Source organism: Lithobates pipiens, unplaced genomic scaffold, assembly GCF_037356315.1.
Source record: "Lithobates pipiens isolate NorthernLeopardFrog02 unplaced genomic scaffold, aLitPip1_a1.2 Scaffold_13, whole genome shotgun sequence".
NCBI classification, from domain to species: Eukaryota; Metazoa; Chordata; class Amphibia; order Anura; family Ranidae; genus Lithobates; species Lithobates pipiens.
The window spans coordinates 434,786,593-434,805,588 of NW_027507718.1; the positions used below are offsets into that span (position 1 = coordinate 434,786,593).

General features: G+C 41.4%; 1 long non-coding RNA gene across 1 annotated transcript in view; it reads left to right on the forward strand.

The window, feature by feature from the left end:
* Nucleotides 1–18,996, forward strand: part of LOC143976171 (uncharacterized) — a 49,460-nt gene that overhangs the window by 2,144 nt on the left and 28,320 nt on the right. Inside the window, exon 2 of the long non-coding RNA XR_013272538.1 lies at nucleotides 13,524–13,676. This is a non-coding gene — a long non-coding RNA (uncharacterized LOC143976171). The remainder of the gene's footprint in view (nucleotides 1–13,523; nucleotides 13,677–18,996) is intronic.

Consider the following 18,996-nt stretch of genomic DNA (forward strand, 5'->3'; position numbering starts at 1 on the left):
TGGCATCCTCAATTCTTTGGATATCTTTTTATATCCCTTTTCAGTTTTATACAGTTCAACTACCTTTTACTGCAGATCCTTTGACAATTCTTTTGCTTTCCCCATGACTCAGAATCCAGAAATGTCAGTGCAGCACTGGATGAAAGATGCAAGGGTCTGTCAGGAGTTTTTTTTTAGAGATTTCCCTTATTTCCTGTCTTGCCTACAGTGGTTTCACTAGACAGGAAGCTAAAAAAAAGGGTTTTTATTTCTGGGTGGAAGGTTCTCCTTCATTTTTGTCTAGTAAAATGTCTGAAGCAGCCGGCTTGGGTCTGGTCAGGCTTAATTTCACATTTCACATCCACCCTTTTCCCACATTGGTGATCCCCCTTCTCTGTGATTTGGGACTTCAACATCCAAGCATGAATCTCTCTGAAATGGCAGTTATGGTCCTATATCTTAAAAGATGTCTGGACTAATAAGCTTCTTCAGAGACATCTGAACTGATAAGTATAACATGCATGCACCCTATGGAACATCCCATGACAATTTGGTCTCTGTGACGCACATGGGCGTTTAACACATTGAGGATTTATTTCCAAGTTGGTGATGAAATATACTCACTTTGTGCAACCTGGAACCTGATTGGTGTGTGAGGGAGGTGATATCCATGTTCACACATATCTTTTGGCTGATTCCTTATTGCTGTGGCTATATGTAGGAAGCTGACATGACTGTACACCAGCAGTGAAGATTGATCCTTCTCTGGACCACATTATACCTTGATTCACAAACTGAGAATTTGCTCAACATTTTACCATCCTGGAACTTATTATTATTATTATTATTATTAATTATGATGCTTCACAGATATGTTATCCTTGGCTGGGTGCTATGAACTGTCGCTTACATGCATAAGAACTCATATGTGACCCGAATTTAATCCCATCTGGCATTAGGACCACCAACCCTAATATATATATATATATATATATATATATATATATATATATATATATATATATATATATATATATATATATATATATATATATATATAAATAAATGGGCCCTGGATATCTGTAAAAATCTGGGGGAGTCCTTCTCCAAAAGTATTGACTATAATTATACTTTTAGAGAAATTTGAGGAAACAAAAACAAATTATCTGTAGGCAAGCTATTAATGTTATCAAGCAAATATTGTAGCTTGTGTTAAAAGCACAAAGTTCATGCTTTCTTACATTTGGATAGATCGGAGAAGAGTTGAGCACCTGTAGGGTTTTTACTGCTATCCCTCGATCCGTTAGAGCAGTGGTCATCAACCCTGTCCTCAGTGCCCAGTTTTTATGTATTACCTTGGGGAGATGCAGAGTAGAATACGGCAATCACTGAGCAGTAAATGATATTACCTGTGATGTATTGCAGTTATCTTGCAAACCTGGCCTGTTAGTGGGCCCTGAGGACAGGGTTGATAACCACTGATCTAGAGTGATTACTCCTCCATTTCTGCTCTGCTGACAATGTTTAACCAGATAGGAAGAGAAGGGAATGCTTCTACAGCAACATAGAAATAAAAAAAAACACTTTTTAGAATCTAAACTAAAAAACAAAAATGGAACATATTGCATCTTGCCTATCTGTAGATGTGGTGGCTGCATTTGTTTTCTGTTTTTTTTTTCTTTCTTTTTTTTCACCTAGTGCTTCAGCCAGGATCACACGTTTTGTCTTATGCCCCCATACACACCAGCGGATTTTCCGTCAGAAAAAACTTGGAGGGTTTTTCCGACGGAATTTCACTCAAGCTTGGCTTGCATACACACGGTCACACAAAAGTCCTCTAAACTTTCGACAGTCAAGAATGTGGTGATGTACAACACTACAACAAGCCAAGAAAATTAAGTTGAATGCTTCTGAGCATGCATCAAATTGTTTCCGAGCATGCATAGGAACTTTGCATGTTGGAATTTGTACAGACGATCGGAATTTCCGATCTGATCTTTTTTTGACCGAAAAATAGAGAACCTGCTCTCAATCTTTTGCTGGCTGGAAAAGTCCTATGGAGCATACACACAGCCGGAATTTCTGACCAAAAGCTCACATCTGACTTTTGCTGGCAGAAATTCTGATCATGTGCATGGGGCTTTAGGGTGCCTCCTCTATCTATGGAAGTGCAGCAGCACTGTTAGTAAAGGTACAAGTTTTTTTCACCTTCATGCAGTCTATGCATGAAAGTAAAAAACCTTCTGTGTGAAGCAGCCCCAGCCCCCCCAATACTTACCTAAGCCCTGCCTTGATTCAGCAATGTCCATGAGAGTCCTGGCTCTCCAGGGATTCACACTCCTGATTGGCTTTTGGGAGCCGTTGGCTACCGCTTCTGTCAATCACAGCCATGAGTCAATCAGGAGACAGTGGGGGCAGGGCTATGCCACGGCTCTATGTGTGAATGGACACACAGAGCCGTGGGTCGGGAGCATGCCTGTTTGGGTGCTCCTATTAAAAGCTGCTTGCTGTGGGAGCACCCCGCAGAAGGGAGTGGCCAGGAACTCCAACAGGATCCGGCTGCCCTGTGCAAAACCACTGCACAGAGAAGGTAAGTATAACATGTTTGCTATTAAAAAAACAAAACAAGACTTTACAATTAGTTTAATGGCTTCAGCCCCGGAAAATTTGGCTGCTGAATGACTGAATGTTTTTTTACGATTCGGCACTGCGTCGTTTTTAACTGACAATTGCGCGGTCATGTGATGTTGTACCCAAACAAAATTGATGTCCTTTTTTTCCCACAAATAGAGCTTTCTTTTGGTGGTATTTGATCACCTCTGTGGCTTTTATTTTTTGCACTATAAACAAAAAAAGTGAACATTTTGAAAAAAACACAATATTTTGTACTTTTTGCTATAATAAATTTCCCCGTTTTTTTTTTAAAGCAAGTTTTTTATCAGTTTAGGCCAATGTGTATTCTTCTACATATAAAAATCGCAATAAGCGTATATTGATTTGTTTGTGCATAAGGTAATAGCGTCTACAAAATAGGGGATAGATTTAGAGCATTTTTATTATTATTATTTTTTTACTGGTAATGGCGATGATCTGAGATTTTTATTATTACTGTGACATTATGGCAGACAAATCAGACAATTTTGACACATTTTTGGGACCATTGGCATTTATACAGCGATCAGTGCTATAAAAATGCATTGATTACTGTAAAAATGTCACTGGCAGTGAAGGGGTTAACACAAGGGGTTGATAAGGTGTTAACTGTGTTCCCTGCTATGTGTTCTAACTGAAGGGGGGATGGGACTTGCTAGGGGAAGAGACAGATTGGTGTTCATACTTTGTATGAAAACACGATCTGTCTCTTCTCCCCCTGAGAGAAGCGGGATCTCTGTTTACACACAGAGATCCTGGTTCTTGCCATGTCATGCGCGATCAAGGGAGCCCGCGGCCATTGCTCGCATCGGCTCCGAGGGCGAACAGCGGGCGTGCCCCTAGTGGCCACATAAAGAAGTGACGTAACATGACGGGGATTCACGCAGCCGAGCCATGTTTCCGCAGTACAACTATGGGGATTGGTCGGCAAGTGGTTAAATAAGTGACTAACATGTTAAATTCTAACTCCAACTAAGATGTTTAAGCAGTTACAGATTTTTTTTTCCTTTTTCGGATAAAGGTTTTAACTAAATGTGTAAAAGCTGATGGTTGTAAGCATTGTCAGTGTTAAAAGCTGTGTCTCGATCCTATAACCCATTTGCTGCACATGTTGGTGTGTTAAAGGAAGCTGAAAAAAAAACAGCAAGGTAAACGGCTAAAAATACAATGTTACCTGGGGGGGGGGGGGGGGGGGGGTAACAAAACAAAGATGGCTGTGTTATGCTCCTGATAGACTGCATCATAGATGTTATTTATTTTACTTTGCCTTTAGTACCACTTTAAGTAGAAGAAAGCTAGAACCTATTTCTGATTTATATTTCTGTCTATGTCCCTATTAATATTGTTTTTGTCCCCGTTGTCACTGGGACAAAAAGGACTTACTAGGGGTACTGGGGCAGACTGAGGTTCTAATCAAGCAGTGGACTGAATTTGAAAACTTTTGTTGATTTCTACCAGTGAGGATTTACTGGTTGCAGTTTTCATTATCCTTGATCTGCTGTCAAGAAAGTTTTGGCCTTTAATAGAACTAATCAAGTTCTTAAGTATGTTGTTATGAAGTATGTTAGCTCAGAAGAATGCTAGCAATTTATAACAAAAACCACACTTTATTTTTCTACCTTTAATAAATCATTTAATAATTCACAAGCATTAACAAGCCTGTTCTATTTTTAATATGCAACAATTATAATACTGTTTTTGTTTTCAATTAATCACACTTGACTGAGCCTGCCGACAATGTCTACTGAGCTTACTAATAAGGATTTATGAGTAACTGCATCACTGCAATTGCATAAGGACCACAAGTGTATTTTACCCATATACTGATATTATAGAAGAGGCACACGATGTTTAATGTGAACATGTAGCCAGACATTTAGACAAACCTGAAGACTTACGCTTTCGCGAAAGGATACAGAAGTCTGATTTATTTTAATTTTTTTAACCACTTGGCATCCGTGCTATAGCCGAATGATGGCCACAGCACTGACCTGAATTTCCAGGAGGTCGTCATATGACGGCCTCCCCTTTGCACGCTCCCCGCGCCCCCTGCAGACTGAGGCTGTGATCACAGATCCGAGTAAGGGACCGGTCCCGACCCCTTAACACGTGATCAGCTGTCAGCCAATGACAGCTGATCACATGATGTAAACAAAAGCTTGGTAAATTTTTTTTCTATTCATGCCAAAAAAAAATCCAATCACTGGCTTATGTGCAAGGGACATCATTCCCAAAGAGGAAGAGTCAAGTCTGCCTCATCTGTGCCCACCAGTACCCCTTGCCACTGCCACCTGCCATTAGCACCTGCCAGTGCCCATAGTGCCCACCAGTGCCACCTATCAATGCCCACCAGTGGTGCCAATCAGTGCCACCTAGAAGTGCTGCCTATCAATGTAACCTACCAGTGCCGATCAGTGACCATTATTGCCACCCAGCAGTGTCCATCACTGCCACCAATCGGTGCCCATCAGTGCAGCCTCATCAGCGTGCATCAATGAAGGAGAAAAATTACCTGATGGCAAAATGTTATAACAAAATATCTATATATATATATATATATATATATATATATATATATATATATATATATATATATATATATTTTTTTTTTTTTTTAATTAAGCCTTTCTAAAAAAAAAAATTACAGAGAAGAATTTTAAAAATAAAAAGAGGTGATAAAATACCACCAATAGAAAGATTTATTTGTGGGGAAAAAATTATAAACGTTTAATTTGGGTACAGTGTTGTATGACCGCGCAATTGACATTTAAAGTGCATCAGCGCTGAAAGCTGAAAATTGGTCTGGACAGGAGGGGGGTTTAAGTGCCCAGTAAGCAAGTGGTTAAGTGGTTAAAGGAGTTAGTGAGGTGCGTTTACAATGCAGCACCTGCATGATGAATAGACAGCAGAATAAAGCATTTCTTAGTTAATGAGGGTTGCACAATCTTTTCTCATGCACATGGTCAAGAGTGTGTATGATAAAATTATCCTTAAAGATTTTTGGTTTATAATATATTCTAAGAAGGGAGATTAAGGTCTGGTGTGACCACTCTGACACCTCCATCCCTAATAAGGCATACAAAATAAGAAAAATAGCCCTGGGACTTTAAGTGAGGTGAGAGAGGTTTAGCCAATGTCCACAGCAAACACTCAGACAAAGTCAATGTGTTTGTTTCAAAATGTTATGTAACAGAGCGGCAACAACAATGATTGTGAGTTACCCGGCATAATAGCCAATGTACACAAAACAGATGAAAGTAAATATACAAAGATTTATTACAAATGTTGTACATCCTTGAGCGACAATAAAACTTAAAAGTTGCTGGGTCAGTAAATACACATACACAATAAGAAAATAAAATGTACATACATGTGGACAGGGAAGTATGTAAACATAATGCAGACATCAATAATACCCAGCATGTACTGGCATAAAACAAGCATCAATAAAGCCCTATGCATTTCGGGAGACCCTAATCGCTTCTTCAAGGGCGGATGCATGCATGTTGTATCTGCAATGTAAATAATAAGATCAATAAATGTATGTTGTTAATAAATGGCGGCAGGCGGAATAATTGGCAAGAGAGGTCTGAAACAGAGACCTCATACTTACTGAGGTCTGAGATAAATTGCCAAATGCTGGATATCAAAATGGCAGCCGTGTAGTGCATCCAGCTAGGGAGCTGAGGGGGAGGCCACAACAGGGGAACATCCGGAGGATCAGCACGGTCTGGATAGGGGTATTTCTCACTGCGGTCTCCACTTAGCCCCTTAAATCATGTCTGGAAAATGTCTGCAAGGATGCACATATATCAGAGGGCATCATAATTGCAAAAATGGCTTAATGTATAAGGTTCTAAAATTTTATTTATATATACATAAAGATGTAAATAAATGAATTAAGCTTATTAGAGCATGTTGGTAAGAAGGACTATCTGAAATATGAAATATGGTATATGCATGAATGCAGACCAACATAGTTATAAAGCTGATGCGGGCAGAGAGACTACGGGGCAATATAGAAATTATATAAGTATTACACGTGTATAAAGACAATGTAACAGACCCAATAGGTGTCAAGAAAATAAGAAAGTTGTACCCCAATGGAGTGAAAAATCCAATGGTTGTCAGTTTGTTCTTAGAGATGTGACTGCTCTATCCAGTCGTCAAGTTGTGAATCAGAATCCCAGCTGTGCTGAACATCTAGATATACCCACAAGGGCTTGAAGGTTACGCCCCCAGCGTCATGTACGGGCGGTGATGTAGGGGTGTCCATAGGATGTCCACCATCAAGGGGGGTGCACAGATGCAACAACAGATGTCAGTGTATGGGCATGGAAAACATGGCGCCGAAGTGCAGGTGACTACCCCTTTTAAAAGACAGGGGAGGACAGCAAGAGATCAAGAACAGATCTCCCCTATGCACATCGCAGCCCCCGAGCTGGATGGAAACAACCGCCATAAAGGACAAACAGCAAAAGGGGAACAGCTCAGCCCAGCAAGGCCTCCTGGGAGCAGTATGCAAATAAAACTGGCCAAATGGTGATAATACACTAGATGTAATAAGGACAAAGACTAATGGGGATATAATATATTCTGGACCATATGAAACCAATTACATCTCCGCACACTGTTTATACCAATACCATTAGGATTTCTGACCCAATCCGGGATTTCAGACCAACTGAAACCTGGACACATTATTAAGACAGGACTGTGGCTGGCTTCTTAAGTAACCAAGTACCACAACCACCAAGTTCATGGGCAGGTGCATAGGCAAGGTGTGCCTGGCCTCACCCTAATCACCAAGGTTGCCAACCATCTGGGGGCTGGATGCAGTTGTCTAAGTGTCTGTGACACTCTCTCTCACACTGCCCAGGGTCAGCACAGAGTCTCCCCTGCAGAATGAGAGAGGAGAGAGGGATCAATCTGCTCCTCCCTACTCCTCTATGTCTGCCTGCCCACACTCCATTCTCTAGTGTTCTGTGCCTCAGAAAAGGGATATGTAGGCAGGAAATTTAAAGACAAAAACAACAAAGAAAAATTCCCAGCTCACTTACCAACCAGCCTGCAACAAACTGAATTGTCATGTCTAATATGTGCGTGCCATGTATGCCTGGGCTCCCTCAGGGCATACCTGCTTTCACTATATCCATTATTATATATGTGTTTGTGAATTGGTGGGGGGACTCACTGGACACCTTTTCTGCCATTGTGCTATTGCTGGGTGTCCAGTGCCTTTCTATAACTTTAAAGTGATTGTAAGGGTAATTATTTTTATTTTTTTAAATAACAAACGTATCATACTTACCTCCACTGTGCAGCTAATTTTGCAAAGTAACCCCAAACCTCGTCTTCTGGGGTCCCTCGACTAAGTCCGTTCAAAAGTCCGTTCATTTTGAACGTGATGACGTAAACGGGACTAAACAAGGAAGTTCAATAGCCAGTAGCTAATAGCTGCCCTTGCCTCGTATTTGGTCTGTCGGACTAGCACACAGACGAACGGTTTTCCCGATTTTTAGTCCGTTTGACTTGAGTCTGTCTGATATATTTGAAACATGTTCTATTTCTAGGTCCGTCTGATTTTTTTTTTAAAAAAGGTCGGACTAGCCCACACACGATCGGATTGTCTGACGGACTGATCCTGTCGGACCTAGTCTGCCAGAATGTCCGGTTGTGTGTATGTGGCATTATTGATTAGAAAATGTTCATGACTTTCTTTGATAGGGTCAGTGCTTGACAATTTGTATATAAAAGGCAGTGGTCAAAATATAAAACATCAAGCAACTAAAATTGAAAAAGTGCCAAAATAAAAATTACTTTTAGGGATAATAAATCAATCTGATCAAAATATGTATTGCTAAAAATACACTACAGCTTCCCTTTAAATAAACAGTACTGTAGTTGAAAGTAGTAGCTAAAGTGACCTTATTTTAATACAGGGTAGCTATCCTAAAGAGAAAAAAATGGCAACATTGCTTAGTACCACCAAGGGCAAATATTAACAGTGGTACATGTTTCACACTTTGGAAACTGTTTCTCCAATGGATTTATTTTTTTGTCCTTAATTTAAACTGTAGAAACTATGTTGGTCTTGCTTACAAGTACTGCTCAAGGATCCTCCAGAAAACATCATTTCATGCACAAAGAGGCTTTTTTTTTCCTTAGTGCCGCTGGCTCTGCAAAGAGTATCTACTGATATATGTTTCATGTGTGCAAACGTGAAAACATTCCAATTCCCTTCTCAGAAAGATTAATGCAAGAGAGGCTTGGGAGTCGATGATGAAGCCAGTTTCCAGCTGTCTTCTTGCTCACCCCATCAGTTTCTGTACGTCACTTACAGATATTTTTGAAACAGTGTTAATTAGCAGTCACTGTGCATTGCATTTCCTTGCCTCACTTAGACACACGAGTGACTTGTTCTATAAGATTATACTGGTCCTACTTAGTAAACAGTGGACCAGCTAATGATATATGTGCAATATAGGCAAATCTCAGGAAATTTAACAAAAGTCATCAAACTTAAATTGGACCTTGCAGTAAAAAAGTACTGTATTTATCGGTGTATAACACGCACCGGCATATAACATGCACCCCAAGTTTAGGAGGGAATTTAAAAGAAAAAAACTTTTAGGAGGGAAGTTTAAGGAAAAAAACTTACATTTAAATGCTCATCAATGCAGCCTTGTCAGTGACAATTGCAGCCTTGTCAGTCATTTGCAGCCTTGTCAGCCATTTGCAGCCTTCTATTGTAGCCTTGCCAGTCATTTGAAAATGATTTGATTTAAAAATGGCGCCACTGAGATACAGAGCGGATGTCCTGTGTATCTCAGCGACGCTCGGTAATTCTCGGCGGCCTTCGAGTATTTTCTGCCGCAATTGGCTGTTCTCGGCTATTTTCGGCGGTTCTCGGCTATTTCCAGCCACACTCGGCCATTCTCGTTGCTTTCGGCTTTCCGAAAGCCACTGAGAACGGTCGAGAATGGGCAAAAATAGCCGAGAACAGCCGAAGATAGCCGAAAATACCCGAAAGCCGCATAGAGCGCAGAAGGGGTATAGAAACAGCGGGGGATCAGTATATAACACGCACCCCCATTTCCCGCTGATTTGAGGGGGAAAAAAGTGCGTGTTATACGCCAATAAATATGGTAAGTTCAACTTAACTGCAGGAAGGAGATTTCCCTTTACTTCCTGCCTTAGAGACGCAACAGGAAACTAAAGGAAATCTTTACGAAGTAAACATAATTCCCCTCTTAACCACTTCAGCCCCAGAAGAATTTACCCCCTTCCTAACCAGAGCACTTTTTGCGTTTTGGCACTGCGTCGATTTAACTGACAATTGCACCGTCGCGTGATTTTGTACCCCAAACAAAATTTACGTCCTTTTTTTTGGACAAATAGAGCTTTCTTTTGGTGGTATTTGATCACCTCTGCAGTTTTTATTGTTGCACTATAAACAAAAAAAGCAACAATTTTGAAAAAAAAACGCATTATTTTGTACTTTTTGCTATAATAAATATCCCCATTTTTTTTTTAAAAAAAAGCTAATTTTTCCTCAGTTTAGGCCGATATGTATTTTTCTACATATTTTTGGTAAAAAAGAAAAACGCAATATATAATATATTGATTTGTTTGCCCAAAAGTTATAGCGTCTACAAGGAGATAGATTTATTTATTTATTTCTATAAAAAGGCATTGATTACTGTAACAATGTCACTGGCAGTGAATGGGTTAACACTAGGGGGCGATGAAGGAGTTAACTGTGTTCCCTGGGAAGTGATTCTAACTGAAGGGGGAGGGGACTGACTAGAGGAAGTGACGGATCGTGGTTCCTAGCTAATAGGAACACACTATCTGTCACTCCTGTCAGAACAGAACAGGGAAGTATGTGTTTACATACAATCGTCCCTGTTCTGTGTCTCCTGGTCACGATCGCTCGACCATCGGCCATGAGCACCGGCACCCCTGCTGTGCAGCGGGCATGTGTGCGCGCCTGTTATCCCGACCCCGTGAGCCAATGTATAGCTACGACGGTTCAAGCAGGGGAGCAGTTGGTCGGGAAGCAGTTAAAGTGTCCTTAAAAGAACAGCTGTCCCCATTGGTAGATTTTTTATATCTAATTATAGATTAATATATTTGTATTATCCATCACTTTTTGTCTCACTATCAGTTGTCACCAGGAAAAATAGAGGGGTGCATCTGCCCAGCCAGGGCACAGACAACAATAAAAACTTGAAAAAAGATTCACTGTTCCCTAACTGCAAAGCTACAAATATGCCTTTATATACACTTTAATATGTATATGTGTAAAAATAACATAATGAAGCAGATGGATAGAAAAAAAAAATGTTTTTTTATAGTCAAGCCTGTAAGAACAATATAATTTATAGACGCTATAACTTTCACACAAACCAATCAATGTACACTTATCAGGATTTTTTTTTGCAAAGACATATAGCAGAATACACTTTGGCCTAAATTTTAGTTTTTTATTAGATATGTTTTATAGCAGAGAGTAAAAAAATATTGTTTTTTTTTATATTTATATAATAAAAAATAAAAACTAAGTGGTGATCAAATACCACCAAAAGAAAGCTGTATTTTTGTGAAAAAAAAGTATAGTAATTTAATTTACAAACAGTGTTGCATGCCCTTGCAATTGCTAGTTAACCACTTCCCGCCCGCCAGCCGTCAAATGATGGCTGGGTGGTGTGGCTCTCATTCTGGGTGGACATCATATGACGGCCCTCCAGAACGACCGCTCTTTCGTGCCCGTGGGGGCTTGCATAGCTGCGATCGGTGGTAAGGTGTGTCAGTCTGACACACTGCTACACCGATCTCGGTAAAGAGCCTCTGATGTGGGCTCTTTACCATGTGATCAGCCGTGTCCTATCACAGCTGATCATGATGTAAACAGGAAGAGCGGTTGATCGTCTTCTCCTATCTCACATCAGACGCCAGTAGAGGAAAGCCGATCGCCTACTCTCCTGATGGGGGGGTCAGTGCTGATTGTTTATCGGCGCAGCCCCCCCCCCAGATGCCCACCCAGGACCACCAGGATGCTGCCAGGACCACCAGGGATGCCACCACACTGGACCACCAGGTATGCCACCCTAGACCACCAGGGAAATGCCAATCAATGCCCAGGCAGCTGCCAATCAGTGCCCATCCGCAATGCTTGCCAGTCCTAGTGCGATCAGTGCCCAGCAGTGCCCAGCAGTGCCAACTATCAGTGCCGCCTATCAGTGCCACCCAGAAGTACCCATCAGTGCAGCCTTTCAGTGCCCATCAGTGTCGCCTATCAGTGCCCATGAGTTCCCACCAGTGCTACCCATGAGTGCCCATTAGTGCTGCCTATCAATGCCCATCAATGCTGCATATCAGTGCCACCCATCAGTGCCACCTACCAGTGCCCATCAGTGCCGCCTATCAGTGCCCATTGTCAGTGCCCATCAGTGCCACCTCATTGGTGCACCTTGTCAGTGCCTGTCAGTGCAGCCTTATCAGTGCCCACCAGTGAAGGAGAAAACATACATATTTACAAAATTTTATAACAGAAACAAAAAATTTTTTTATTTGTTTAGCAAAAAATAAAAATCCCAGAGGACTGAAAGTTGAAAATTGGCTTGGTTAGGAAGGGGGTGTAAGTGCCCAGTATTTAAGTAGGAACAGTGGTACAGTGCTGAATAGCAAAAAAAATGGCCTGGTCATGAAGAGGGTGACATTTTCCGGAGCTCAAGTGGTTATATCACCTGATAGACTATTTATTGCAGGTATTTATATATATCTTGTAGTCCATCTTGTGCCAGGGACGGGGTGAGCATGACTCCACCTTTGGTGTACACACATGGGGTGGATTGCACTGTCCGCTCCTCACTTGGCATAGCACATGAAGCTGGTAGGGGGGACACGCCCTTGACCGGGCCCATATATAGCCAGGGCTGATCAACAGACCTTTATCTTAAGAGAGGCACTGCACACAGTTCATCTATTGCAATCCTACACATAAGTTACACATATCCCCCCAAAAGTTACACATATTGGACTTAGTGCTTTATCCATTCATGTCTGCACTCACACCCTTTCATGTAGTTTTGTTTTTTCACATTTTTCACACTTTTTTGTTTCTAGATTATTATGGTCTACACACTCTCCACACATTGGGAATGTGTCATGTTGGTCTGGCCTGCCTTTGGGCTCTTTCTTTGTTTGGGGCGGGGCACCCCACCTCAGCCTCGGGACAGACAATTTATCTGGGGCTCCTCCTCCCTTGATATCAGCTGGGCACAGTTCACAGACAGCTTGTGAGTACAGATCCTCTGCTCCCTAACAGGTTTTTCTCTTTTTTGAAGGGTAGCAACGAATAACCCATATTTTTTGTATTTAAAGCTTTATCTTTGCACCTAACTCCTGACGAATGGCAAAGAGCCATGAAACGCGTAGAGTTTATTAAGGGTGCCCTGACAAGGTCGACTTACTATCCCCTCATTTTATTGGTCCGTGTATACAATTTATGTACCGAGATTTTATCAAGTTGAATTTTATGTATGCGTATTCTTGTATTTATAAAGCAGCTCTATTGCGTATGTTTTATTATTAGTTAAAAATGCATGGAATGTCAAAATGTACATGTTTATTAAAATATACTTAGATACTCTATGCACTGTCTGCAGTGACATCCCCCATCTAAAGTCCCGCTATTTTCCTCCTTTGTTTTTTATATGTATATGTATTTATATAATGCCAACAATTTACATCAATCTCTGCCATTAGAGCTTACAATCTGAGGTCGCTATGCCACATGTATACATTCATGATGTAAAGAGCTGCATAAACTGTTGGCGCTATATAGACCCTGTATAATAATAATAATACATGTATATACATACTAGGACCAATTTGCACAGGAGCCAATGAACCTACAAACATGACTTTAGAGTATGGGAGAAAACCAGATTATCAGGAGAAATCCCATGCAAGTACAAGGAGAACATTCAAACTCCATGCAGATAGTAGCCTGACCAGGGTTACGTGTATTTACAAAGGTGAGTTAGCATGACATTTTAAAAATATTTTTTCTATTTGCCTAAATTGTCTACTAAAACCAGTTGATGAGAAGGAGTACTGAACAGTTTTACAAAACGTATATTCATGTATTCTGCAAATTTGGTAAATTGCAGCCACATAATTGTCCAGTATCAGTTTATTGGTAAAGAAAATGATGGACCATACCTGCAAAATGCATGTCAGCATGAACACTTGTAGTCTCCACCAGGAGTGTATGAAAGAAGGTGACAATGCAGAAACATATTTGGAAGACAATTGTCATTCCATACAGTAAAACTTTGGTTTGAGAGTAACTTGGTTTGAGAGCGTTTTGCAAGATAAGCAAAATGTTGTAATACATTTTGACTTGATATACTGTACAAGCGATGTCTTGATATACAAGCAGCGTCACTGCGTCACATCATAACTGAGTATAAAAGAGAAGAGAGGCGCCTCTAAGTGTAACAATATAATTACATTTAATGAAGGTACAACATTTAGCAACATATTGCTACACTTATGCCCTGTACACACGGTCAGAAATTCAGACTGAAAAAGTCCGATCGGATTATGTTGCCGGAAAATCTGATCATGTGTGGACTCTATCGGACTTTTTCCATTGGAATTTCCAACGGAAAAAAGTTTGAGAGCTCGATCTAAAATTTTCCGACAACAAAATCCGATCAGACTTTTCCAATCGTGTGTACAGGATTCTGATGGACAAAGTGCCACCCATGCTCAGAATAAATTACGAGGCGAAAGCTATTGGCTACTGGCCTCTACGTACTCCCGTCGTACGTGTATAACGTCACCTTGTTCTGAACGCTTTCAGAGAGTGGAACGCATTTTTTTTTTTTATTGATTTTCAAATAAAGATACATACATCAAAATCAAATGCATGTACAAAAAGTTAACAAGAAACAATGTTATCTATTTCCAACTATTTCCTTTTGGACAATCATATGACCACCATATCTGGTTCGTTGTCATGGTAGCAAATTTTTCCCACACGGACCACTGGGCAATAACTTTCTTTTGATTCCCCTCTCTCCAGGCCAACGTTTTCTCATATGCATATGAGACCCCGCGTGCGATCCATTTGCCAGAAATGACGCCAAAACAAAGGGCATCCGCATGCGCCGCAACTAAACACCATCGCATGCGCTCCAATAACTGGAAATGACGCACAGCATATTTCCGGAATGCAAACACAGAAAAACGGAAGTAGGTGTCTTCACACCTCACATCCGCCGGAAGTGACCTATATCGAAACAAAGTCATGAATTGACTCAGCCATACTTTCAGAAAGTGGAACGCATTTTTTTTTTTTTTTATTGATTTTCAAATAAAGATACATACCGTATATACTCGAGTATAAGCCGAGATTTTCAGCCTCTTTTTTGAGGCTGAAAGTGCCCCCCTCGGCTTATACTCGAGTCATCGCTGTCTGCCCGCTCGATCAGCGTGTCGAGCAGACAGACAGCGGCCATTCTATTCAAAAGCCGCGCCTCCGGCTCCGCCTTCGCCTGTGATAGGCGGAACACTGAATTTCCCAGCAGCCTGTGTTCCGCCTATCACGGACATCGTATCATCCTCGTACTACGGACGAGGATGATACGAAGGCAGTGATAGGCGGAACACAGGCTGCTGGGAAATTCAGTGTTCCGCCTATCACAGGCGAAGGAGGAGGCGCGGCTTTTGAATTTTACAATGGCCGCCGAAGAGGGCACGGGACGGAGGCAAGGCAAGGCAAGGCAAGGCAAGGCAAGGCACGGCACGGCACAGGACGGGACGGGACGGGACGGAGGCAAGGCAAGGCACGACACGACGGCAAGGCACGGCACGGCACGGGACGGAACGGAGGCAAGGAGGCAAGGCACGGGACGGAGGCTCGGGACAAAGGTAGGCTGGACACACACACACACACACACACACACACACACACACACACACACACACACACACACACACACACACACACACACACACACACAGGGATGGGTGGATGGATGGAGACACACACAGGGATGGGTGGATGGATGGAGACACACACACACAGGGATGGATGGATGGATGGATGGAGACACACACACACAGGGATGGATGGATGGATGGACACACACACACACAGGGATGGATGGACGGACACACAGGGATGGACGGACACACAGGGATGGACGGACACACAGGGATGGACGGACACACACACAGGGATGGACAGGCATGTCTTACCCTCGGCTTATACACGAGTCAATAAGTTTGCCAGTTTTTTTGGGGGTAAATTGGGGGCCTCGGCTTATATTCGGGTCGGCCTATACTCGAGTATATACGGTACATCAAAATCAAATGCATGTACAAAAAGTTAACAAGAAACAATGTTATCTATTTCCAACTATTTCCTTTTGGACAATCATATGACCACCATATCTGGTTCGTTGTCATGGTAGCATATTTTTGTTTTATATATTTTCAGTATACATCCAACAACTTAACTGTAAACAGTTTAATTCTGCAATACTTGAATCTTGTTAATTACATCTCTGCGTATCCTCCTATGCGGTATTACTATGTGTTTATAGGTTATATATGATCACAATAGTTTCCAATATATGGACGAACATGTCAATTCTTCATACTAAATTTTTCCCACACGGACCACTGGGCAACTTTCTTTTGATTCTTGATTCTTTTGATTCCCCTCTCTCCAGGCCAACGTTTTCTCATATGCATATGAGTCGCCTACTAATTTTATGACTTCCTTCACCGGGGGGGGGGGGTGGCAGCTGCCGGGATAAATGTCCAGATCAACACTCAAGATTGCTTGTTCAGCTTTCAATTTATTGAGTATTCCTGTCAATTTGGCTATTAAGCCCAAAACTACTGCCCAGAAGCTCCTCAAAGAAATGCATGACCACAACATTATGCACCAAGTTGCCCACCTGACCACAACCTCTCCAGCATATGTTGGTCAGTGCTTTGTTATATTTTGCCAACATGTAAGGTGTTTTATACCACCTGAGAAGTATCTTTTGAGCTACTTCTTTATAATTAGAACACTGGGTGTGGGCAGTATTATTCCTAATTGCACGGCTCCACTGTTCCCAGGATATTGTTGTGTTTAAGTCTGATTCCCATTTCTGAAATTGTTTTGGGATATCCAGGTATTTTTTGCTATTCAGCAGGTTATATATGCTTGTATGCTTGTGATCCCTTTTTTCCTAGTAGATTCTGCCCTCCACAGCTTGTGAATCTCCTCCGGGACATCAACCACTTGACCAGATGCATCTCCCAAGATATGCGAGATTCTCGCATATGTAAGGAATTCTGTTTGTGGCAGTGAATATACAGATTGTAAATTCTCAAATGTTCTCAATTTGTGTGATACATATAAGTCTGCTATGTATTGAATGCCCACTTCCTCCCATTTCCGGACCTGTAGATTTGGTGCTAACAGTAGAAGAGTTTTAATAGGGATTGGAGTTGCTATGTGTTTAACGTGAGGGTTTTTAACCTGTATAAAGTAATCCCAGGCTTTAAGTGTTGCTGTAATCATGGGATGGGTTTTACATAATTTTTGGTTCGTACGTTTTGTGGAAAGTAATAAGTTCTTAGCTTCTCTCCTGTCTATGTATGTTTGCTCTGCCTTGCTCCAATGGATTGGGTTGACCGTGTTATGCAATGCTGCCACTTGTGCCAGCATGGCTGCCATGTGGTAGTCCATAATGTTTGGAACTCCCTTTCCTCCTACTCCTCTATGCTTCATAAGGATATTTTGGTGACATCTTGCCCTTTTCCCATCCCATAGGAATTTAGATAGAGCCGTTTGCATTTTGGTGTAAAAAATGGCTGGTATTTGGATTGGGAGTGCTCTGAAATAATACAATAATTTGGGGAGTAAGACCATTTCATATGCTGCTAATCTACCAGACCAGGACAAGTAGTAACATTTCAGTCTGTGCATTTCTTGTGTGAATTCATTAATTAGTGGTTCAAAATTAGCTTAGTATAGGTGGGAAAGTTGGTTTGTTAGCGATATACCCAGGTATCGGAGGGATCTATCTGCCCACGTATACGGCATTGTGTCTTTCAAAAGTTTCTCCACATCTGAAGGCAGCGCTAATCCCATAATACTTGATTTGGATGTGTTAATTTTATAGTAGGAAACCGCATTAAATTGTTCTAGTAGCCCCCGTACCGCTGCGAGTGAATTAACTGGGTTTGAGATTGATAATATAACATTGTCCGCAAATAATGTCACCGTATGTTCTTCCTTACCTATACGTATCCCTGTTATTTGGGGGTGCTGCCTTATTTTTACTGCCAATGGTTCCATCAGGAGCGCGAATATCAGGGGTGACAAGGGGCACCCCTGTCACATGCCGTTTGCTATTGGGAATGGTTCAGAGAATATACCTTCTGTAAATACCATGGCTGACGGTTTTGAATACAGAGCACCTATAGCTGACTGCACTTGACCCTTGAACCCAAATTTGTTGAGTACCTCTGAAAGGAAGCCCCAATGTATCCTGTCAAAGGCCTTTTCAGCGTCTAATGACAGGAGGACTGAAGGCTGCCCTGATTCAACTGCATAGTGCATTATGTTCAGTATGCACCTAGTGCCATCCGTGGTTTGTCTACCTGCCACGAATCCCACCTGATCATGATCTATAAGATGTGGCAAAAGTTTTGCCAGTCTATTTGCTAGGATCTTCGCATACAGCTTAACGTCTGTATTTAAAAGCGAAATAGGCCTAAAATTTTGCGCTTTCCCTGGTTAGGGCAGTGTAATAATCGTAGCCTGTAACATTTCCTCAGGAAGGAGGCTAAGGATACAGTGGCTTGGAAGACCCTCTGTAGGAATGGTGCAAGTATTTCTTTATAATTTTTATAATATTCCGAAGAATACCCATTTGGCCCTGGTGCCTTGTTATTAGGTAGATTACCTATAGTTTCTTTAATTTCCAGTTCTGTGAAAGGAGAATTTAGTGTTTCCAATTCTGTGGAGGTAATTGAGGGGAGAGAGATATCCTTTAGGAAGGAATTTATTAGAGATGGTGTAGGTTGGGGAGTATCAGGATCTTTCCATATATTATATAAGTTTTCATAATAACTTCTAAATGTGTCTACAATCTCTTTGGGGTTGATATGTTTGGATCCATGTTTATGGTGGATCAGAAATTGAATTTTTTGTTTAAGTATTTTATCTTTAATTTGATTCGCCAGTAATTTACCTGCCTTGTTACCGTGCATATAAAAGTTAGCTTTGAGTCTGTGCACATTTCGAATGTGCTGCATTGTTAATAGATTCCTAAGGTCATC